Source organism: Alexandromys fortis, unplaced genomic scaffold (genome assembly GCF_014885135.2).
Source record: "Alexandromys fortis isolate MF-2015 unplaced genomic scaffold, M_Fortis_MF-2015_v1.1 scaffold_189, whole genome shotgun sequence".
Classification (NCBI taxonomy): domain Eukaryota; kingdom Metazoa; phylum Chordata; class Mammalia; order Rodentia; family Cricetidae; genus Alexandromys; species Alexandromys fortis.
The window spans coordinates 2,094,902-2,119,960 of NW_026068081.1; positions in this window are offsets into that span (position 1 = coordinate 2,094,902).

Here is a 25,059-nt window from a genome sequence, read left to right on the forward strand (position 1 = left end):
TAATGATCGAAATGGGAGGCACCAGTCCACTCATGATGGTGCCACCCCTGGGAAAGTGGCCTTGGGGTAGATAACAAACCAAACTTAGCAAGCAAGTAGCGTTCTTTCATGGTCTCTGCTCCAGATTCCTGCCTTGCGTTCATGCCCTGGCTTCATAGACGCTGGACTGCACGCAATAAGCTGAAATAAATCCTTTCCTCCCCCCAACAGGTTGTTTATGTCATGGTGTTTTCCTCAGCAATAGAAAGCAAGCTATGACAGAGATCTATAGGTCTTGGGGTGTCTAATATTGTCCCTCTAGTATTTTTCTACTTAAAAAAAAAAACAGTCAGAGTTGATTCTGTGGTTTGCAACCAAAACCTTTGACCTATTCAATAGGCAGTAAAGAAAGTTGAAATCCATAATTCAGAGGTGCCCATGCATTTGGCTCTGGACATGACATTGAAGCTTGAATGTCAAGTATTATCACCCTGAGCTGGGAGGCACTGTTCCCCATTCTTTTTGGTGAATTGTTTTGTTGCATTTTCTTGTGACAAAAGTTTTTGATGTACTTTAGCTGGCCTTGATTTTGCTACATAATCCAGCCGAGCCTTGAACTTGTAGTGCTCTTACTTCAGCCTCCCAAGCGCTGGAATTCCAGGCAAGTGCCAACATGCCTGGTAGGAAACATGCTTAAAACGTGGAGCTAACACATCTAACACATCTACCAAGCCAAAGCAACTTGACAAGTTGTAGGTAGAGTAATATCGTCACATGTGTGGGTAACATTGTGTAACATTCTGGGAATCTATAAAGGTTCATATTGAAAAATGAGCATTCAAAGGCATTTCTTTATTTGGTTTTGTGTTATTGCAGTATGTAAATATATATGTATATATATATATATAATTTCACTTAATAACACACACATATATATATATTAGTTACTAAGTGAAACTATTTTGAAAAGTCAAAATTACAGTGATTCAGGTTATAAGAAGTGATCAGATCATAAAGAAAAGAAGGTGGCAGACACCACAAAAGTTAGCACAGTGGGTGACTTTAGGGTTGGGGTGGGCTGTATAGACGGCTAATGGGCTAATTAACCAGGTTCTTTTCTTTTTCTCAGTTTTGTGAGTCAACCTGCAAAGCAATGAGCTTCACCGTACTGTTTTCACACATTCTTCTTGTTGCTCTTTTCCCTTCAACCCTCCCTGTTCCTCTGCCCTTCCCTGTGCTTGCCGCTTCTCCCCCAGTAGCCCCTCTTCTCATTCCATGTCACAGATGTGTTGTTACTCTCTCTACTCCTCTCCCCGCCCCTACCTTAACGTCCCCTCTTCTGCTGAGTATTAATTAATTAATTCCAACACCCAGGAGACAAAGGCAACTAGGTATCTCTGAGTTCAAGGCCAGCCGGGATGACCTAGTGAGTTTGAAGCCAGCCAGGACTACACAGTGAGTGAGACCCTGTCTAAAAATTGAAAATAAAGGCAGGTAAACAAAGAAACAAACCAAAACCAAAAACCAATCTCCTCTCGCCACAAAACTCAAAACAATTCTTCCGCTCTCATGATTATATCTCTTCACATATTATTCCTTGACTGAGATGATAACCAGAAAGGCATTTATAATTCTCAGCTAAGTTACATAAATTTTATAGGCTATGTTCTATCATCAAAAATGGCAAAAATAGGGCTGGAGAGATGGCTCAGTGGTTAAGAGCACCGGCTGCTCTTCCAAAGGTCCTGAGTTCAATTCCCGGCAACCACATGGTGGCTCACAACCATCTGGAATGAGGTCTGGTGCCCTCTTCTGGCCTGCAGACATACATACAGACAGAATATTGTATACATAATAAATAAATAAATATTTAAAAAAAATGGCAAAAATAGCTATATTAGCTGCTCAGATAGGAATTCGACTTATGGAAATGTGTCCTGTCTGGTTAACTTAGAATTCTTGAAGGCTTCCTTACAGACCTGTGTGAGCATGGACTTCCTGAGAAGTTCAGCAGACAGCTTTCCCGGGGATGGGCAGCATCTTCTGCAGAAAGGATCATCCAAAGGAGATCCAGACACCATTTTTTGTCTTTCACCTCGACAGACATTCTTCATTCCTTTATGACTTTAGTACAATTTTATCCGTGTGTGAGGGGTGTGGGCGTGGGCATGTACTCATGCCACAGTGGGTTTGTGGGGGTCAGAGGAAAACTTGCAGGGGTCAGTTTTCTCTCCACCATGTGGGTCCTGGGGATTGAACTCAGGTCAGGCTTGCAGCAGTTGCCTTTACCGTTTGAGCCATGTCACCAGACCCTTGCGGAAACATTTTTAAAAGTACTATTATTCACTTTCTGTGAAAGTCTGGAGGAACTGATATTTAACACCCTATAAGCAGAAACTTAAGGGGATACAAGCTTTTTGTATGTGTGTATGTTTGTATATTTGTGGATGTGATGTGCGATTCTCCTCTGTATGCTTTATTTAATATGTTTTATTACCATTGGTTAATAAAAAAGCTACTTCCACCTATGGCAGGGAAAAACAAACCTAGGTGGGAAAACTAAACTGAATGCATGGAGAAAGAAGACAGAGTCAGGCAGACGCCATGTAGCTGCCAAAGGAGAAAGATGCTGGAATCTTACCAGTAGACCACAGCCTTGTAGTGATACATGGATTAATAGAAATTAGCTAAATTAAGATGTAAGAGCTAGCTAGGAATATGCCTAAGCTATTGGCCAAACAGTGTTGCAATTAATATATTTTCTGTGTGATTATTTGGGTCTGGGAACCTGGAAACCTAAGTGCAGTCTCCATTTGCTTGGGTGCTCATATGTGTAAGGGTTCACATGTATGCACATGCATATGGAGGCCCAAGATCAACATTAGATGTCATTTCTCAGGAGTCATCTAGTGTGTGTGTGTGTGTGTGTGTGTGTGTGTGAGAGAGAGAGAGAGAGAGAGAGAGAGAGAGAGAGAGAGAGAGAGAGAGAGAGAGAGAGGGGAGCATATTTTGGGGATTGAACACAGGTCCCTATGTTGGCACTCTACTGAGATGTCTCCGTAGCTCTAAATACAAGCTTTCTAAAAGCCATTTTGGTTTTATTTATATATTTTTTAACAGTGCTGAAGTTTGAACCCTGGGTCTTCTGTATGCTGAACAAATACTCTACCCCTGAGTTACCACTTTAGCCCCTGGAAAGCCATTTTGTTATACAGAAAACGAACCTAACACGTTCATATTATTTTACCCAGCAAACACAGCTGTAGGACATTTATGTTAAGGAAATAATTAATGGTATACAAGAACATCTATGTATAAGGCTGCTCTAAGCAGGAGTTTTATAACAGTGAAATCTTGGAAACAGTGTATATATTTAACACCAGGGAAATAGTAGAAAATAACATGTTATGCAGCCATCCATGTGGATAGTCTGAGAATATGCACATAGTAATGACATTGTGTTGAAGGCTAAATGTTTTCATTACCATCTCCCGGTGACTCAAAGTCTTCCCACAAATTCTTATTCCTTTGTGTGTGTGTATGTGCACATATATGTGTATGGTGTATGCACACATGTATGGGCAAGTGTAGTAGGAGCTGTGGTGGGCTGCATTCCCGCCCAGCTCTGCACGGCTAGCTTTACCCGAAATAATTACACGGAAACTGTATTCTTTTAAACACTGTCTGGCCCATTAGTTCCAGCCTCTTATTGGCTAATTCTCACATCTTGATTAACCCATTTTTAATAATTTGTGTAGCCCACGAGGTGGCTTACCAGGGAAGATCTTAACCTCCGTCTGTGTCAGGTGGGAGAATCATGGTGACTGCCTGACTCGGCTTCTTTCTCCCAGCATTCTGTTCTGTTTACTCCACCTACCTAATTTCTGCCCTATCAGGCCAAGCAGCTTTCTTTATTAATTAACCAATGAAAGCATCAAATAGACAGATGACCCTCCTCCATCAGGCAAGTACCCGTGCAAAATGTAGAGCCCAGAAAAGGGTGCCCGGTGTTCTGTTCTATCACTACCCACCTTATCCCTTTGAGACACTAAACCTGAAGTTGCATTGGCAGTCAGAGTGACCCAGTGGTTCTCCTGTCTTCAGCCTATTCCCCAGCACTGGGGTTATAGGTTTGTAGGCAGCAATCACTGGCCTTTTAGGTGGGTGTTTAGGATTCGAACTCAAATCCTGTTGCTAGAGGAGCAAGTGCTCCTACCTACTGAGACATCGCACTAGCCATCAGTGTTGAATACCTTAAGGCAAATACTATGTTTTTATATTGCCTTAGTTTTTAAAAATATATGTTGTTCTTTGAGAGTTTTCTATGATGTGATTTGGTCATTACTCCCTTACCATCCTACAGTTCCTCCAAATCTACCCCTTCCCTTCCCATCCAACTTTGCATCCTGTTTTCTCCATCAGGGCAAATGTGTGCTGCGCAAGTATTCTTTGACATGTTGCCTTCTACCAGAACAGGCTTGATTTATCAGGGCCTATTTCTTAGAGAAAACTGATTCTTCCTTTCCCAATACCTGAGAGCTGCCCATAGCAAGATATGCTGACTTGTGGGAAAAGGTTCAGGGATGAGAACAGGATCAAAGATCTTGAAACAAGAAAAGTAAAATTGTTTCCTAGGGCTTGGCCTTCCCTACACAGAGAACAGTTCGTTTTTGTCCTAAGAGTACAGGCTCCTGCTGAAAGTGACTGCTTTCTTTTTGATGTTCACTTCTCAGAAAATAAGGGCCCGTGGAGGAGGGGAATGGTACATGAACTAGAGGCAAGAATTCCCTACTAAAAGTACCTACTTCCGTTTCTATACCTACACTGCCTGCCACATAACCATGTCTTGCGTACCACGAGTTCTGATTTATGACCTGTCCATGACCTCTCTGCCACCTCTGTCTGGACACTAGGGGTCAGGTAGCTTCCTCTTTGCTTTGGCTGGGCAGCCACCCTGACTAATCCAGGAGGGTTCCTGGCTCCCAGTGGATCTTCACAGTTTCGTCCTGGTTTGGAAGAGTTTGCTACTCCAACCTCTACCTTCTACGAGATTACAGCCAGGCTTTTGCCACACTTGAATTTTTTTTTTAAATAAATGTATTTGTTGTTTAATTTTTTAAATTTTTTATTTTAAAACAATCTTTTCTTATTTTTCATACCAATCCCAGTTCCCCCCACTCCTCCGACCTTCCCCCACCCAGCCCCCTATCCACCTTCAGAAAGGGTACGGTTTCCCATAGGGAGTCAACAAAGTCGGTCACATCACTTTGAGGCAGGACCAAGCCCCCCCCCATATATAGGCTGATCAAGGTATCCCTCCAAAAAGAATGGGCTTCAAAACGTCAGTTCTAGCATTAGAGATAAGTCCTAGTCCCATTGCTAGTGGCCTCACAGACTGCCCAAGCCACACAACTGTCACCCACATTCAGAAGGCCTAGTTTGGTCATTCAGGTTCCCCTGCTGTCAGTCAGTGAGCTCTCACTAACTTAGGTCAGCTGTTTCTGTGATAATATGAGCAAAGGGGTCAAGACCATGATGGGGATACTCTTCGCCTGGACTCTGGGAGCTCGGTCCAGTGCTCAGCTGTGGTCTCTGCATCTGTTTTCATCAGTCACTGGATGAAGGTTAAGGTAGTCATCAATCTAATGACAAGGGAAGGCCAGTTCAGGCACTCTCTCTACTACTGCTTATGATCTTAGCTGGAGTCATCCTTTTGAATTCCTGGGAATTTCCCTAGTGCCAGGTTTCTTGCTAGCCCCATACTGGCTCCCTCTATCAAGACATCTCTTTCCTTGCTCGCCCTCTCTGTTCTTCCCCCATCTTTGCCATCCCATTCCCTCATGTGTCCTCCCCTTCTCCTTCTCCCCCCCTTCCCTGCTGCCCTCCCTTCCGCACCACCCACACACTCCCAATTTTCTTAGGAGATCTTGTCTGTTTCCCCTCTCCAGGGAGATCCATGTATGTCTCTCTTACGGTTCTCCTTGTTACCTAGATTCTCTGGGGTCATGGACTATAGGCTGGTTATTCTTTGCTTTATGTCTGGTATGAGTGAGAACATACCATACCATGTTTATCTTTTTGGGTCTGGGTTAGCTTACTTAGGGTGATTTTTTTTATAGTTCCATCCATTTGCCTGCACATTTCAAGATGTCAATTTTTTTAACTACTGAATAGTACTTCATTTTGTAAATGTATCACAATTTCTTTATCTATTCTTTGGTTACGGAGTATCTAGGTTATTTCCAGGTTTTGGTTATTATGAATAATGCTGCTATGAACATAGTTGAGTGCATGTCCTTGTAGTGTGATTGAACAGCCTTTGGGTATATATCCAAGATTGGCATTACTGGATCTTGAGGTAGATTGATTCCCAATTTTCTGAGAAACCACCATACTAATTTCCAAAGTGGCTGTACAAGTTTGCACTCCCACCAGCAATGAATGAGTGTTCCCTTTACCCCACAACCTCTCCAGCATAAGTTGCCATCAGTGTTTTTGATCTTAGTCATTCTGACAAGTGTAAGATGGTATCTCAGAGTTGTTTTGATTTTCATTTCTCTGATGACTAAGGATGTTGAACATTTCCTTAAGTGTCTTTCAACCATTTGAGATTTTTCTGCTGAGAATTCTGTTTAGATCTGTACCCAATTTTTAAATTGGATAATTTGATATTTTGATTTCTAGTTTTTTTTGAGTTTTTATATATTTTGGAGATCAGTCCTCTGTCTAGTGTGAGGTCAGTGAAGATCATTTCCCATTCTGTAGGCTGCCATTTTGTCTTGTTGACCATGTCCTTTGCTTTACAGAAGCTTCTCAGTTTCAGGAGGTCCCATTTATTTATTGTTGCTCTCAGTGTCTGTGTTACTGGTCAAACATGGACATTTTGAAGAAAGACGAGACAAGGAAATGGATCAGAGTCTATGCCAACCATCAATAGACTTGGAGAAATAGCCTCAATATTCTTGCCTTTCTAAAAGTAAATTAGTATATGGAGTAAAGACATCCAGAAAGTTTTCTAGAGGGAGAACTCAGAGAAGAGCTCAGGAAAGCAACCTAGCTATCCCATTTTCTATCCCTTCTAAGCTGCCCCAAGCCCAGTCCACTTCATCTAAAAGCCAAATTGCAAAGGTAGTTTGCTCAGAAACAGTTCTGTTCTTGCTGGCTCATACCAGCCAACCATTCAGATACTGAGTTTGAAATGTTGAACCTCCCCTTGTACCCACTTTCTAGGACCTGCAGAAGATGTACACTGGGGATCAGGCCTAAATTTTCCCAAGATTTCATGACCTCAGTCAAGGTCCCAGAAATGAGAGGCATAATTCTTCTTGTTCCACCTTGGCAGGGTTCAGTGAATGACTCCCTCTCCGACTCAAATTCCTGGTCACAGTTCTTTCAGCAAGTTGACCTACTTTTCTCACTTTAGAGAAAAAGCAGAAACCAATAACATTTTCAGCAAGTACAATAATGTGTGTGTGTATAGGTGTATGTGTATGTAGGTGTGTGTAGATGTATACATAGATGTGTGTAAGTGTGTGTGTAGGTGTATATGTAGGTGTGTGTGTAAGTGTCTGTGAAGGTGTATATGTAGGTGTGTGTGTAGGTGTATATGTAGGTGTGTGTGTGTGTGTGTGTGTGTGTGTGGTATGGTGTATATGCAGGAGAATGTGCATGTGCAGGCCAGAAGAGAACACCAGGTGTCTTACCCTACCAGTCTCCATATTAGTTTTTGGACAGGATCTTCCACTGAACGTGTCTGGCATTTCAGTTTGGATGACTGGCTGACCAGCAAATGTCTGAGGTTTGCCTCTCTCTGCTGCTCTCCAGGGTTATGGTTACAAACATGGGCGGCCATGCTCATCTTTTATGTGGGTGCTGGGAATTTAAATGCAGGTTTGATTGCATTCATAGTAAGCTTGCTCACCCACTGATGTGGGAGTGATTTCTTACTAATAAAGAAACTGCCTAGGCCCATTTGATAGGCCAACCCTTAGGTAGGCAGAGAAAACAGAACAGGATGCTGGGAGAAAGAAGCTGAGTCAGGAGTTGCCATGATTCTCCCACTCCAGACAGACGCAGGTTAAGATCTTTCCTGGTAAGCCACCTCGTGGGCTACACAGATTATTAGGAATGGGTTAGATTAATATGTAAGAGCTAGCCAATAAGAGGCTACAGATAATGGGCCAGGCAGTGTTTAAAAGAATACAGTTTCCGTGTAATTATTTCAGGTAAAGCTAGCCATGCGGGCGGCCGGATGCCAGGGACGCAGCCCGCCGCTCCTATCACTACAACCCACTGATCTATTTTCCCAGCTCCCAAGTACTGTTCATTTCAGAAGCATTGACTCCCATCTTCTGGTCCTTAAGCGCTCATTACTCTGTTATCACAGTGCTCTGAACCCCTTCAAGCGTGACCAAGCCAGAATGCTGCTCTTTACTGCTCTATCACAATGCTGTGTCTGGGGAGCTGACATGGCTCCAACATCACAGAGATAGGGCAGTGTCCTTTCCAGCTTCCCCTTGCTCGCTCAAGCATATCTCAAGGCAAAGTGGTGCTATGCACTAAACTTGCTACTGAAGGAGCCTGTTTGGGAATCAAGACAGTGTTTCTGATCTGGGCCATGTGATACGAGGGGGCTGACAGCATTAGGGACTAAGAGACAGCCAGCTTGAAAACTCTTGAGTTGACATCATCTACTTCTCTGATGTGCTTCTCCAAGAAGAGTTTTAGGCAGGTCAACTCTTAGGTGCCGCTAACAGGTAGAATTCTTTGGAGAGCCTGTACAGACAACTCTCAGATGCCTGGGCTTGAGAATCTCAGTGGGTGAGTAATCATTTTAGCTTGTCATTACCCTTCCCAGTCTGCACACTCTTGCTCATTTCCTTTGGATATATCTGGATTCAGCTTGGAAAATATATGTTCATTTAATGTTAGTCTGAAAAAAAGATCTGCCCGGATTCAGAAGTCAGATATGGGAGGGTCTTATGTTCTGAAGAGCCTTTTTGATGATCTGGTGGCTTAATAATCTACTACATCTCTTCATGACCGGGAATAAATGTGTATTTTATCTCCTATCTCTGGGTGCCTGTGTACTACTTGTCCCTGTGTGTTGAGACAATTATGTGTCGCCTTCTAGGGTCCGCTGGAGATGCTCCTATGAGATACAGAAAACCTTCCATGCCATTGTCTTCCTAGATCTGGCTTCCCGTTGATGACGGAGTCTTTACAAGCTGCTGCGCCCCATCACCTCTTTGTTTTCAGCCAGGTGAGCCAGGGGAAGAGCGGTGTGCCCTCTGGAGAGCCAAACAAGCACCAGGTGGTAAAGCGGGGTGTGGCAGCAGGCAGCAACCAGGGAGCTCTAATTCTAGGAGACTGTTTGTACTTGAGGCTGTCAAGTGTTCTCCGGGTTGGAGGAAACATGCAAATGAGTATTACCCCACCTCTGAATTCCTAGAACTCGGGAGGGGGCGTGGCAGATGAATTGCAATGGCAGCAGAAGTGAGGGAGCCAGGGTGCTATTGTTGAGGAATTGAGAAGGAGCAGAGGTTAAATTCCTTATATTTATGACTACCTCAAAGTTTCCCTGACACACCAAAGTGAGAAGCGGCAGACTAGCAGGGCGGAAGGGAGGCTTTAGCACCTTGAGGGAGCTAACGTTCTACCACGTCCTAGAGTGTGCACTCTAGTGTCCTATTGCCCTATAAGCCATCTGCTGCAGATGTAAAGACTTTCTCTCTGCACTCCAGAGTAGTAGTGTGGGAACCACCAGCACCTGTTGCTTTCCCCCCTCAGTTTTTAGTTAGTTCATTCAGAATTTTGCACAGTGTGTTTTGATCCGATTCACCCTCTACCAACTCCTCTCAGATCCTCCCCTTCCCTACCCAATCAACTTTGTATCCTCTCTCTCTCTCTCTCTCTCTCTCTCTCTCTTTTGGTTTTTCAAGACAGGGTTTCTCTGTGGGTTTGGAGCCTGTCCTGGAACTAGCTCTAGTAGACCAGGCTGGTCTCGAACTCAGAGATCCGCCTGCCTCTGCCTCCCAAGTGCTGGGATTAAAGGCGTGCACCACCACTGCCCGGCTGTATCCTCTTTATTTAAAGAAAAAAACCTATTAAGTAGTTTTCACTGCTTATGTACTCTTGGGTGTATGATCTTCCACTGGAGCATGGACGACCTACTGGGTCCATACCTTTAAGAAGACTGGCTCGTCCTCTCCTAGCAGCTATCAGTTGCCAATAGCTCCCTAGCCAAGGGCCAGACTTTCTGCTCATCTCTCCTTTCTGTGCTGGGATTCTGTGTGGCTTGAGCCTATGCCAGTGTTATGTGTGCTGTCGTAAACTGCTCTGAGTTCTAATGTGCGATTTCCCTGCTGTGTCTGGATGAGTTTCTTTGTAATCATCCTCCACCTCCAATTCTTACAATATCCCTGCCCCTTCTTCCAAAATGATCCCTGGCCCTTGGGAGGGAAGTGTGATGTAGATGTCCAGTTTGGGACCATGTGTCCTGCAGTCACTCATTCTCTCTACTTTGACAAGTTGTGGGTCTCTGTGTTAGTCCCCATGTATATTACTTCTTTCAAAGTTTCTTTGATGAAGTTTGAGAGATGTGCTAATCTATGTGTCTAACAATAAGTCATTAGGATTAAATGTAAAACGATGCCTATTTAACAAAGCAATAGAAGTAGTTTTGCTATTAGGGACTATGGCCTGTCTAGCCACAGCTTCTTGGTCCCGAGTGGGCCTTAAATCTATTTAGAAAATGGTTGTTACACCCACGAAATTCATGCCACTATTATAACAGTGGGCATGTCTTGCCAAGCTGATTGTTATTGTAGCTTTCAGGGTTCACAGCTGGATAAGACTGGTGATGACTTTGTTCCTCTGGTCACTTGTGTAGCCCCTCCCAGCATTCTGAAAATTTGCCATTAATGATAAGGTTTCCAGATCAGTACCAGCTTGCTTTTTTGTGTTCTGTGACTCACATATGTGGCTTCTTCAGAAATGAGATCTTACTTTCAAGTTCTGGAGGATAAACAATAACATAGGCAATATGCTGCAATGTTTTGGGACCTAACAGAGCTCATTGACCAACAACTCCAAAATAGATAGCCATTCCTGGAATGAATATTTTTCTTTATTTGCCTGTGGCTTCTAGTAGGGACAATGTTGCTCCCTTAGATGGTAACTCCATTTAATCTCTTTTTATATGTGTGTATGTATATATTTTTGGAAGTTTCTATGGTAGAAGGTGCCTATATGCTTTTTAAATTTATCTTTAGTGTGTTACTTATCCACCACTGTCCCCTTTACCCCACTCCTCCATCCCTCACTGTTAGTCACTGTTCTATTGCTGTGAAGAAACACCATGACCAAGGCAACTTTTATATAATAAGTCATTCATCTGGGGCTTGCTTACAGTTTTATATGGTTAATACATGACCACTATGGCAGAGGACAGAAGGACATGGTGCTGGAGCAGTAGCTAAGAGTTTTACATCCTGATCGTCAGGCAGCAGGCTAAGAGAGAGACATTGGGCCTAGTGAGGGTTTTTGAAACCTCAAACCCTACTCCAAATGGCATACCACGTTCAACAAGGCCACACCTCCTAAACCTTCCCAACAGTTCCATTAACTGAGGACCAACATTCAAGCATATGAGCCTTTGGGGACCACTCTCACTCCACGACCTGGCCCTATTTAACAATTCCTGTTCCATTAATCGTCTTTATCTTTCATACCACCATATTCTGTCTCCCCTCCCTTGAAGTGCCACCATGGGTTGGATGAAGACAACCCATTTAGGACTGAGTGCTTTAAAGTCTCTCACTCTCTGCACCTTGTTCAGTTGTGAGTGTCTCTGTCAATTACCACCTACTGCAAGAAGCTGCTTTTCTGACGAGGGTTGACCTATGGGTATAGTAATATGTTTGTCATTAAGAGTCACTTGATTGCCATGCTTCTTTGAAAGAATAATAGTAGTAGGTTCTTGAGTCAGAGGTGGCCGATGACTTCAAGGAAACAATGCCTTTCATAGACATCAGGGATGACACACATATGGACTCACGGAGACTGTGGTAGCCTGTATAAGACTTCTACAGGTTCAAACCAGAAGTCATAGCACTGAGAAGGGGGAATAGACACAAGCTTATACTCCCTTCCAGGAAGCTGCTTTCAGTTAATAGCTGCTGGCAATGGGAAAATCAGTCTTCTCCAAAAGAGTGCCACAAGGTGTATCAACCACATTCCAGGACTGGGCCCGTGCTAAGAGTAGTTGGCTAGACCAGAAAATGAATTCTTTGGGGGTGTTTTTCATTGTTTGTTTAATTTGGGTACTTTTTGTCTTGTTGGGTTTTTGTTGGTTTTGATTTTGAGATGGGTGAGGGAGAAGGAGAAAGAACATGATATTGGGTGGATAGGATCTGGGAGAAGCTGGAGGAGGAGAAAACGTGATAAAAATATTTTGTGTGTGAAAAGAAAATTTAAAAAGAAATCCCTTCCCTAACCCCTTACTAATTTCCTGACCTCTATAGATATTCAAAATGGAGCACACCTATCTGAGGATTCATTATGAGCACTTGACTGACACGTAGCTAGTGCGAGAGAGGCATTAATATGTTTTTCTAGCTTTATTATTTAAATGTACCAAGCCACGTGTGGCTAGTTGCTATCCTTGGGGTGGTATAGCCCTAGAGTCTCAGGTGCTGGTATTGGCGGCAACCAATCTACCACAGTGCTACAGAGAACAAACACCTGCAGTTAAGAAGTCCCCAGCAGAAATCCTCGTTTGACTCTTCCTAACTCTGAAACCTTGAACAAGGCACCCAAAAGCTTCAAGAACATTTTCCCCTGCAAAAAGATGTTGTGGAGATGATAGTATTGCCTATATCACAAGACTGCTGGAAAGATTAAATCCGGCAATACACATAAAACTCTTAACAAAGTGCCTGGCATCAATGCAGCTCTCTGTCGATGGTTACTGTTATGAAGTTTTGATGTTAGAATTTTTAATTCCATCTTATTTTCTGTACTTCTATAGTCAGTGAGCATCGGTAAATCAGCCTGTCCTGTTTATGCCGTGGGAATGAGGACAGTGACATTGGCCCTCACTGAGTTTCCATAACAAAGGATTTTTAAAAATGTTTGCACTCTTATTGTGTGCTGAACTCTGAAACAAATGAGATTTTGAAATTAAAGAAAAGATGAAATTTCAAAGTCAGAATATTCCAAGGAAAAAAATTGCATGCTTCACCTTCCCCATTTCCTGTTTATCGAACAGACTGTGTTTTTGAGACAAGGTCTCATGTATTGTAAGCTAGTTAAGAATTTACTAGCCAAGAATGTCCTTGAACTCCTATTTATCCCGCATATACCTATCGAGTGCTAAGAGCACGGGCCAGCAATACCAAGCCTGGTTTCATTTACTGGCTCTTTATTGAGAGACTGGTTATATTTATACGCATGGACTCCTGAATTACTCGTGTGCTCGTAACCCTATTTACTAGCGGTGTGACCTTGAGCACAATACATAGCATCTTTTTTCTTCATTCATCAATTGGGCATAACAACAGCCTACAATTCATGGAGCTATTGTAAAAATGAAGTGGCTGACTACTTGGAAAGCACTTGGAGAAGGACTTGGAACTGGTACACAGTTGACACATGCAGACACTTGAAGACTGTGTGCTATATTAGGTGCCGGAAAACTACAAGTGCTCCCCTTGCCCTCATTAACCCAATACACTGAAGTGTTACAGCTAATCAAGCTGGAAGGATGTGAGGACTTCGAAAGGGCATTAAGAAGGATCAAGTTCATTGGGGCGACCCATCTGGGCATTTCCTGCAGGGGTGGAGGGAACCAAGGTGTGGTGGGGCTGCATTGTGGGTATTTGTTTGCAAATATGAAGAAGGTCTACTGTGCAAGGCGGAGGAGGCAGGGGAAGGTTGAGGCTGGCCGAGTGAGCAGGAAGCAGTACTTGAAAGATCTTATGAGTTCAGTTGAGGAATTTGCTGCTGTTGTGGCTCTTCCTTTGGAACACGGTCTCATGCAGACCAGGCTACTTCACATGTGCTGGGGAGCTAAGGATTGCTTTGAACTCTTTATCCTCCTGCCTTGACGTCCCACATCCTGGGATTACAGATTCGCTGTCACTCCCTGTGCCTAACTCACTGAAGGGTTTTAAGTCTGGCAGTACTATGACCTAGGCATTTTCCAAGGATGGCTCTGAGGACAGTCTAGAGCAAGGCTGGAGGTCAGAAGATCAGCTAGGAAGCCATTGTAGTCATTCAGAGACAAGCTGATAATAGCTGTAGCTAAGAGACTATCGCCTTGGAACGATGAGGTAACAAACAAACTTTCACGGAGCTGGAACAATATAAAATAGGCCTGAAAATATCGCTCAGTTGATTGATGACTAGGTAATAGGAAATGAAGGAAAAGGAGGAGTTTGGGGGAGGAATATAGTTACTTTGGGGCATGTCAGGCCTATATAAGGCAGTTTAGCATGTGTTTCTAGAACTCATGAGTAGTAGGATACAACTGAAAGCTAAAACTCAGAGAGACTTCAGAATTCTACGCCAGGGCTCTCTCTCCAGTCTCCATTTTCATCACACGACATCCATTTTCAGGGTTTTAGAAATGTCCCGTTCGTAAACTTCCATGTCTAGCCCTAACCTTCCTCCCCCCGAAGTTTAGATTCCTATAGCCAGCCATTTACTTACGATCTCCATTTGAATAACTAACACACATCTTGAACTTAATAGGTCCTAAGTCCAGTCTCTCCCGACTTCTTCTACATCCTCTCTTCGGGGGATTGATCCAGAGCCTCACACACCTGCGTGACAGGCACTATAACATCAAGCTGTATTCGCGGGCTCAAATTTACCTCTTGAAACCCCTTTTAGTCATAGGGAATGACATCTTCCATCTAGCCATACAATTAAAAGTTCCTGGAAGTCATCTTCAAGCGAAACTGAGTTTTGCTATGTAGCCCACAGTGGTCTCAGACTCCCTTTCCTCTTGTTCCAGCGTCCTGGGTGCTGGGATTGTAGGCATATGCTACCTCATCCAGTTTCCTGGGGACCATTCTTGATTCTTTCTCTCCTTCATCCTCTACATCCAGTTCATCAGCAATTTCTATCTCCAGTGAGCATACTTCATCTTTCTCTACTTCAGTTCATCCCCTTCGTCACCACCATCATCTCATCTGCTCACTGCAGGGGTCTCCTCCCTGGCCTCTTTCCTTCCAGTCTGCACACACCATCCAGAGATGACTTTGAAACATGTAACTCTGCCCTTACTTTCCTCCCTGTAGCAGAAGCCTCTAAGAGCTTCCAGTTATAGGTTAAGTGACACTCACGCTCTTTACTTGGACCTAATAAGATACAATCCTTGCTGAATAATCGTATCCCATATGACGTTCCTGATAACTATGCTCCCAGCTATGACTTGTTTTCACTGGGGTCTTTGGCACTCCGCCTAAAATGTCTTCCTCTAACCTTCTTCCTCATTGCCAGTGTCTCAGCTTTAGTGTTGGCTTATCAAAGAGGCTTTCTCTGATAGTCCCAGTGAGGTAACCCTATTTTGGTCAGTGTCTCATCCCCTATTTTATTATATCCCTATCATTTAATATCATATGCAATTTTGTAGTATTGATCAAGGTGTTCTTTATTATATCTCTTGGCCACAGCTAGCTTGTACACTCCACAAGACAGCTGGCTTTATTTACTTTGCTCCTGTTTCGTATCTAATTTCAAGCATAAGTACCTAGTATGGTTTTTAATGGATATCTGTTGAATGAATAACGAGTAAGAAAGTCGATGATGTGTGTGGAGGGCCAGGAGAATCAAACGTGGCCTCTAAAGGGGTGAATGGAGGCAGAAATGCCTACAGAAGACTTGGGAGAACAAGCAGAGTAGGAGGAAAAGAAAGAAGGATGCTGCAGAAGGCAGTCCCACTTCCGTCTCCAGAAGTAACCAGTGCTAACAGATGGGTGGCTTTCCTTCCAAATCATGTTCTATATATTTGCATACACTGACAAATGTTTATATTACATGCATATGTACTTATGGTTTTTATAAAAATGAGCTCCTGCTACATGCATTATTCTGGCACTTACTTTCAAAAATAGCTTTATTGAGGATTAATTCACACATTTAAAGGTTATAGTTCAATTGTTTTTATGGATTAGTGAGTGGGTGAAAATATAGCCATGGTAAGAACATTTTCATGAACTCAAAAAGAAACTTGTACACTTTAGCTATCATCCCTAAAGACTTCTTCCCAGCCTAACCCTAAGCAACCACTAATCTACTTCCTGTCTTTATTGATATTCTTATTCTGTATTTTTGTAGTTTGTTTTTTTAAAAACACAGGTATTACTATGAAGTCCTGTGTAGTCCAAAACTTGCTATGTAGCCCAGACTGGTTTGAAATTCACAATCCTTCTTCCTCAATCTCCTTAAGTGACAGAATTATAGTGTGCCATTGTGTGTTAGTTTCTGACTCTGATTTCACTTTGTACCACATTTTCAAAGTTCATGCTATACTATGAACCAGAACTTTATTGTTTTTATTGCTGAATAATATAGTCTATCTCTCTCTTCTGCCCCCCATACACCATATAACCATGTTTGGCTCCAGTTGGTGGTAACTTTTACATTTGAAATATTATGAAATTGTATTGTTGTATGTGTTAAACTTTTGTGAGCTATGTGTTTTTTTATTTCTTGAGCATTTCCTTAACAGTTATTATATTAACTACAGGTTACATGTATGTTAAGATTTTTAGATAAAAATTAAGAATAAATAAAATGAAAATTCACTTCCTTATTTATTATAGCCACATTCAAAGGTTTAGTAATCACACAAGGCTAGTGACTCCCATATTGGAGACTACAAATGTAGAACATTTTCATTCTCACTACAGAAAGTTATGCTGGACAGCAGTGATCTAGGCAGGCTTGTCCAACATTAGACACTGTGGCAGAACACTGTCATCTAACAGTATTTATGCTTCAGAGCCATGTAATCAAGCTACAAAAAATTTGGTAAAAAAAATCCCTCATAATTTTTAAGTAACTTCTAAAAATTTTAAATGAAAATAGATTGTTTTTCTTACAATATATTCTCGTTATGGTTTCCCCTTCCCCCCCCCCCAAATCCACACCCTTTCTTTTTTTCTCTCATTAGGCATCTAAAATGAAATAATGATGATGACAAAATGAAATAAGATTATAAAAGAACAAACAAACCACAATAGCATAATATAAACAAACAGCAAAGAAGAGCCAAGGGAAAGCACAGGAAACACATAAACACAGACACAGAAACACACACACAGAGGTGGGGAGATCCCATAAAAGCACAAAATCAGAAGCCACAATATATAAGCAAAAGACTTGTAATGAGAAAACAAAACAACCTCCATAAATACCATTGGATTTGTTTTGTGTTGGCCATATATTGATGGGTATGGGGCTTGCCCTGAAGTATGGTTTGTATACTCCATATTGGATTCCAATGGAGAAAACTAAGCTTTCTTACTTAAGTTATCAAATGGAGATAGCTTCTGGGTTAGGGATGGAGCATGTGTCCACTTTCCCTCTTCATGTTGGGACTTCATCTGGTTCAGACCCCTGCAGGCCCTGTGCATGCTTCCACAGTCTCTGGGAGTTCATAGGTACATCAGCACTATTGTGTTTAGAAGGTCTTGTTGCCTTGTTGGGGGTGTCCTCCATCCCCTCTGGCTCTTAGAATCTTTCCACTTCCTTTTCTGTAGAGTTCTCTGAGTTCTGCAGGGAGGGATTTAATGGAGAAATCCTATTTAGAAATGAATATTCTGTGGTCTCTCACTCTCTGTACATTGTATAGTTGTGGGTCTCTATATTTTCTCCCATCTACTCCAGAAGGAAGCTTCTCTGTTGGGTTCCATTTGTCGCTTTCCTTCTGGTGCACACACTCCACAGGTCTCAAGTTGGATATGCCTGGCAGATACAGAGCCACTTTTAAACTTCATGTTTCCAGATTAGTCTCATATTTTAATGCTTCTTTGTAGAGCACACATGAATGTCCTTCTAAACTTTAATACCCTCTGACCTCCAACTTCCTTCATCATGTGCCTGCTCCCTGTGAGTATATTGGTTTCCCATTGCTGCTGTAACAAATGACTGGTGTGGGAGAATTGTCTGTATTCTGTCAATCATGTTTTAAATAAACGCTGATTGGCCAGGCAGGAAGTATAGATGGGTCAACCAGAGAGGAGGTAGAGGCGGGGCGATGAGAACAGGAGTATTCTGGGAAGAAGGAAGCTCTTTCTGCACTCCTGCGCAGACCACCAAAGAAGCAGGATGTGATCTGCACCAATGAGAAAGGTACTGAGCCATGTGGCTAACATAGATAAGAATAATTAATATAAGCTACAAGAGCTAAGAAGTAGTCTGAGCTAATGGGCCAATCCGTTTTATAACTTATGGAGATCTCTGTGTGATTTTCTTTGGGGCTTGCCGGCTATGGGGAACTGGGCAGGATATAAACCCCAACAAGCAGGCCCCTTCATGTTACAAATGACTATGAAAACAGCAGAAATATATTATCATAGAAATATAAGGGTCAGGAATCCTAAGTCAGCTATTTTCTTGCTCCTAGATATTACTTGCATTTTTTTTTTTTTTTTTTTTTTTTGTCGCATGGACCCTTACTGCATCTTCAAAGCCAGAAGTACAACATCTTCACATCTCCCTTTTGGACTCTCAGATTCCCAAGTCAAATCATTTTTATAGCACTTTGACCCTCCTGCCTGTCCTTGATAGGGAATCTGTAATTAGACTAGGCTCCTTTAATTTGAAGATACTATGAAGATTCTTTGTTCGTGAAAAGCAATATGATTGCATCAATTAGGGATGACCAGTTTTTGGAGATCATAGCTCAGCCTGCTAAGGCACTCTTTAATGACATCTCATTGTCCTTGAGGACCAAGGGCTCACAGAGTATGCCATGTACTGATATTCCAAGATTCTATATAAAGGTAAGAGAATGTCTTAAAATCTTATTATCTGCTTCAAGCCTGTCTGGAACTATCAAGAGATGGTTGTTCTGGCTCCTTAAAATGTGGTGATTCTGTGAACATAGTGACTAAAGTATCTCATAGGCAAATTAGCGCTAATTCAGTGTCTTGTCTGCATTTTAAAACAGTTATTTCAAGGCCAGGCTCTTCTAGGATTTCTTCTCAAAAGTGTATACAGACAGAAACACATGCACAGCCACCTACTCCTGGAAGATTCTATATTAGACAAAGCAAAGCGTCCTGAGCTTATTGGTGCCTAAGAAATGGTGACACTTGAAAGTATGAGTCATTCGTTGGAGACTCAGCAGCAGAAACCAATACAAAATTAACCTTCCATCTCCAGTCTAAATAAAATGGTGCAGACTCATTTTCCTCTGCTCCTTCTAGCTGAGCACAAACATAAACAAAGGAAGTAATGCAAAAGATGATGAAAGGGGAATTTTGAAAACTGCAAAGGGCAAGTCAGAGTGGTTAGGATCTGCAAGATCAAATGATCCCCATTGTAGCACAAAGCATTATCATTCCCTAACCTAAAGATGAAGGGCACAAGCCGACATTTCCTAGTTTCCAACCTAGCAACAGGAGATGGATTAGATAGATCCTTTCTTCTTCTGGATTGTATGGGATTCCTGGCTGTAACATCAGGAGAGCATGGCAGCTCCAACCAAGGGGTCTAGCAGGGATCTTCACTGACAATCAGCCAAGAGAACTGGTTCTCCCCACCCCCACCACACCGGAGGAGATTCCTCCTACCCATTTTAAAGATACTTTACAAACGAGTAAACCATCAAGAAGAAGCAGCACCCTAAGTAGCCTGGCCCAGAAATTCCTGTAGCCACCATGCTCTTGAAGGGCCAATCTTCCCCTTGCACCTACAGAAGCACAGGCAGCATAGGCAAGGAGAATCTCAGCGATACAAGCAGAGACCACAGAGCCTACAACCCCCTACGGCCCCCACCCCCATGCACATAGAGGCCTGGAACAGCTGACCTTCTCGGACAGCACCAGGAGGGACAGCTTGACCCAGCAGTGCATTAATGGAGCAAATCAGAAATAGCATGACACAGCTTTTGGAAAGAAAATTGTCACTGAATCACAGTGGATAAAAGCAAGCCTGGACCTGTGCAATAAGCCTAGGCAAAGTACCTGCTTGCTAAGCTGAAGCTTAATTAGAAATAAGAATCTCTGAATAGCCAGCATATTCAGAAGTTAATAAAACCACTGAAGGTAATCAACTAATACCAAACCAGGATAAATTGGATGCTAGAATTATGGGACAAGGGCTTTAAAGTAGCAATCACAGAGCTACTTTATGAAGTAGAATTTTAACGTCTATTGAAACAAATAGAAAATCTTAGCACAGAAAAATAAGTTATAAAAGTAAACATTTAGGGACATAGAGAAGGAAATTGGAGGTAATGTCTATTAGCCATATTTCTTTTAAAGATTTTTAAAACATTTTTTTATGTCTCCGTGTCTGTAAGTGTATTTATGTGTATGTGCCCTTGGAAGTTAGAAGAGGGTGTCAGATCCTCTGAGCTGGAGTTACAGGTGGTTCTAGGTCATCTGATTTTGGATTTTGTTTATGTGGACATGTAGTTTTCCCAGCATCACTTGTTGAAGATGCTGCCTTTTCTCCAATGTATGCTTTTGGAATCTTTGTCAAATATTAGATGGATATAATTAAATGCACTCATGTTGGAGTCTTCTATTTATTCCATTGACATACATGTCTGTTTTTTTGTGTGTTAGTATCATGCTGTTTTAATTACTATATTTTTGTAATAAAGCTGAAAACAGGTATATGAACTTCTCCAGCATTTTTTTAAATCAAATTGCTTTGGCTGTCCTGGGTCTTTTGTACTTCCATATGAATTTTAAGATTTTTTCCCCTATTTCTATGAAGAATGTCCCAAAATTTGGGATTTTGATTGGTACTGCATTGAATTTGTAAATGACTTTTGGCAGTCTGTTTCCACAATGGTAATTCTAACCAGTGCACAAGCATGGAGTATCTTTTCATCTTCCAGAATCATCTTTAATCTCTTCAGAGATGGAACGGTTTTAATTGTGAAAGCCTTTCATTTCCTTGGTTAGGCCTATTCCTGGATATGTTTTGAGACCACTGTGAATTTGAATGTTTTCCTGATCATTTTCTCAGTATGCTTGTTGTTTATGGCTCTGTCAGAAGACTACTAAGTTTTATAAGTTAATTCGATATCCTGTTACATTGCGGGTTTATTGTTTCTAGAAGCTTTCCAGTAGAACTTTTGGGATCACTATAGAATTAAGCCATCTGCAAGCAGGCATAGTTCGGCTTCTTTCCCTATTTGTATCCCTTTTCTTTTCTTGGTTTATTGCTTCAGCTAGTAATTTGAGTACAATTGTACTGTTTTTTTTTTTTTTTTTAAATTTTGGGCCCCCAACCAGCTCCCAAATCATGACATGGAGACTTATTGTTAGTTATGAATGCTCAGCCTAGCTTATGCTTGTTTTTGGCTAGCTCTTTTAAATTAACCTGTTTCTCTTTATCTACCTTTTGCCTCAGGACTTTTCACTTTTTTTTTTCCTTTTGTATATCTTTCTTTCACTGCTCCTCATGTCTGGTTGACTAGCTGTTGGCTACCTGATTTCTTGCCCAGCGTGTATCTTCCTCTTTCTCTTTATTCTCTTCTCTTTATTTTCTTTGCCCACCAGCACTGCCTGTCCTTTCTCCAGCCTAGCTATTGGCTGTTCAGCTCTTCATAAGACCAATCAGGTGTCTTAGGCAGGCAAGGTGAGACAGCAACACATCATTACACAATTAAACAAATGCAGCATAAATAAAACTAGCACACCTTTACATAGTTAAAGTAATATTCCACAGCAAAAACAATTGTAACACATCTTTACATAGTTAAAATAATATTCTACAACATACAATATGGAAAAAGAGTAGGGTTAGTGGACAGCCCTGTCTGCTTCCTGACTTATATTGGGATTGCTCAAGTTTTTCTCCATTTAGGACATAATGTTGGCTGTGGGGTTTTATATATACCCTTTATTATGTTGAGATATGTTCCCCCCAGTCATATTCCTTATGTTGGATTTTGAAAAAATCTTTCGTTCAGCATCTATTGAAATTATCATGTGATTTTACTCTTTAAGTCTATTTATATGATGTGTTTATATGATTTTCTGACTTAGGTATGTTGAACCATCCCTGGAACTTGACCGTGGTGAATGAACCATGCAAATTTGCTCAACTGATTTTTTTTGGACATAGGTGTAAAGACATTCAACAGAGAAAAGGGGTGCTTGAGACTGAAGTGGCTGTGATATTTGTCACCCCATTGATCGCTGTTTGTGGTTTGGGTGATCAGGATGATTAGGCAGGCCACTTCTTCCCTTAGCCCTCCATCTGCATCCTTTCTGAAACTGTGTGCTTAGTTAAAACGGACACCCTTCCCTGAACTGGAGAGGTCTGGTCTTTGGTTAAGGGTATACAAGCAGATGAGCTCCCTGCTAGAACCTTCAACCAAGTGCTTGAGAGAGAAAGAACAGCCTTTACAACAAATAGCACAGGAGCAGCTGCCACTCAGATGCAAAACAAGTCGACTTGGACCATTCAACTTCCTCAGACTTAACTCAGAATAGATGGCAAACGTGACTGTAGATTCCACAGTGTAGAACATTAAACTATACATCATTTATTAAAAGCCATAGGTGAAAACTACATATTTTAGGACTTAGAAAAGAGTTTTTAGGTTTAACATTAACATCATGCTCCACAAGTGGAAAAAAAAAAAAAACTGTACTCCATCAAAATTTTAAAAAGTTTCGCCACATCAAAACCGTGTCATGTGAGTGAGTAGGGTAGAGGTTAGGAAACGAGAAAGGGGACCAGAAGAGGGAACAGGGAACTTTAAGGAAAGGGGCAGGGAAGGTAACAGAACATTTGCCGTATGAAAGTGGAAAGGGAATGTTGAGATCAGAAGGGTTCAAGCAAAGAGTAAGGGCAATGAGATGTGTGTGTGTGTGGGGGGGGAATGAATGGGAACATCAGCTAAAACTACATAGCTATGAAAATATCACAAGAAAATCTAGTCCTTTGTATACTGATAAAACATTAAATACAATTTTTAAAGCATAAAGAGACAAACTGCAGACAGGCAAAAATATTTTCAAACCACACCTCCAGCAAAGGACTTAAGCACTCTCAAAATTCTATCCAATTAGGAACAGATAACGAGTATGAACAGCTAGTTTTTCAAAGAAGATGCAAAACCAGAAAACAGCACATGAAGAGATAGTATCGTTAACCATCAAAGAAAATACAAAGCAAAACCAAAGAGACATTATTACATGCCTATAAAAATGACTAAAATATGCTGGGTGTGGTGGCTCATGCCTTTAATTCCAGCCTCAGGAGGCTAAGGCAGGAGGATTAATGTAAGTTTGAGAGAAACCTGGGCTATGTAGATAAAGAGTAAGACCTTATCTTAACAAAAGAAAACAGAAAATATTAAAAAGTAAAATAAAATAGTGGCAATACCAAGTGTTGGCAAGGATATAAAGCAACTGCATAAATCATGTATTGTTTGTTTGCTTCAACAAATTAATGATTAAACAGACTAATATATTCATGCCGTGGAATGCTACTCAGCACTAAAAGGGAATGAGGTACAGGTTCTCTTAATGACTTTCATGAATCTCTTAGGGATTTTGCTGTGTGAAAAAGCCAATCTGAAAAGAGTACATATTGTGTATATAGATAAAAATTCTTGTGAATGTTTTAGAGGCGGTGGGGTGAGGGGAAAGTTAGCTGGTGTTAACCAGTAAATGGGGTAGATAGGAAGTTGGGTAGAACTAGAAAGGACGGCAAGAAGGATGCGGATGCATGTGATGGCTCAGTTCTCATTGTTCTAGTGAATACAGGAAACTACACATAGGCAACATCATTACACAGAGCTAAACATAGATACATATACGGAAATGATGAAAAGAAGGAAGAGCATGAATGGGTGGTAGCACTGTCCTAGTTAGCTCACTATAGTAGAATGTTATAAGCTGTTTTCACTGGGGAAACTGAGGAACGACACTGCAATGTTGTTTATGATCTGGAGTTATTTCAAAATTCTAAAAAATTTAGCTTGAAAGAAAGAAAAGGCAAAATTTGAGTTTTTAATGTCTTGGTAGACACTGAGCTAATGAGTGGATCTAGCTTATGTACAAAATTACATGTACAAAATTAAATCGGCGCTCCGTCTATCAGATTAGTTACAGAAACCAGTGACTACCCAGTCCTGGGTATGCAATACCTTAATTGAGCTCTGGTAATACAGAAATGCATTGTTCACTTTCTGGAAAGTCTTGACAAATTTGACTTAAATTTGCTTTGGTGTAAACACCAAAAATTTGCTGTATAAACTTCCATATTTAAGGGTAGAAGTGGAGGTAAAGATAGGATATCGTAGTCCTTCTTTTCCCCATCCCTTCTTTGTTAGTCCATTGGTCATGAAGTTAAGATAATAAGCCTTCATGCATTTGTTGACTCTAAATAGTGAAAATATGTCACCCAAACTCTGGGTACTCCGTCAGCAGGCTTTTACCTCTAGAGAAAATGGGAGGGGAGCAGATTCTGTGGTGATTAGCCACAGAGTCCATGTGCCATCGCTGAGCCTTAGAACGTGTGTTCTACCTTTTCCAGCTGTCTCTTTACTTCCCAGGAGCTTAGGGAGTTGTTGTAAGATTTCCTTCAAAGCCTTTTTCATGGCTGTTCTTTAGAGAGGATGCATCTTGTCCCTATTTTTAGAAGGTAAAGTTTGATTTTTTTTATATCACTAAATGATTGGGAAAGTGCAGCTCCCTAACTTGATTCAAAGCATAAAGAAAAAAATTGAGGCCAGATGGTTGTGACGCACGCCTTTCATTCCAGCATTCGGGAGGCAGAGGCAGGAGGATCTCTGTGAGTTCGAGGCCAGCCTGGTTTACAAGAGCTAGTTCCAGGACAGGCTCCAAAAAGCTACAGAGAAACCCTGTCTCG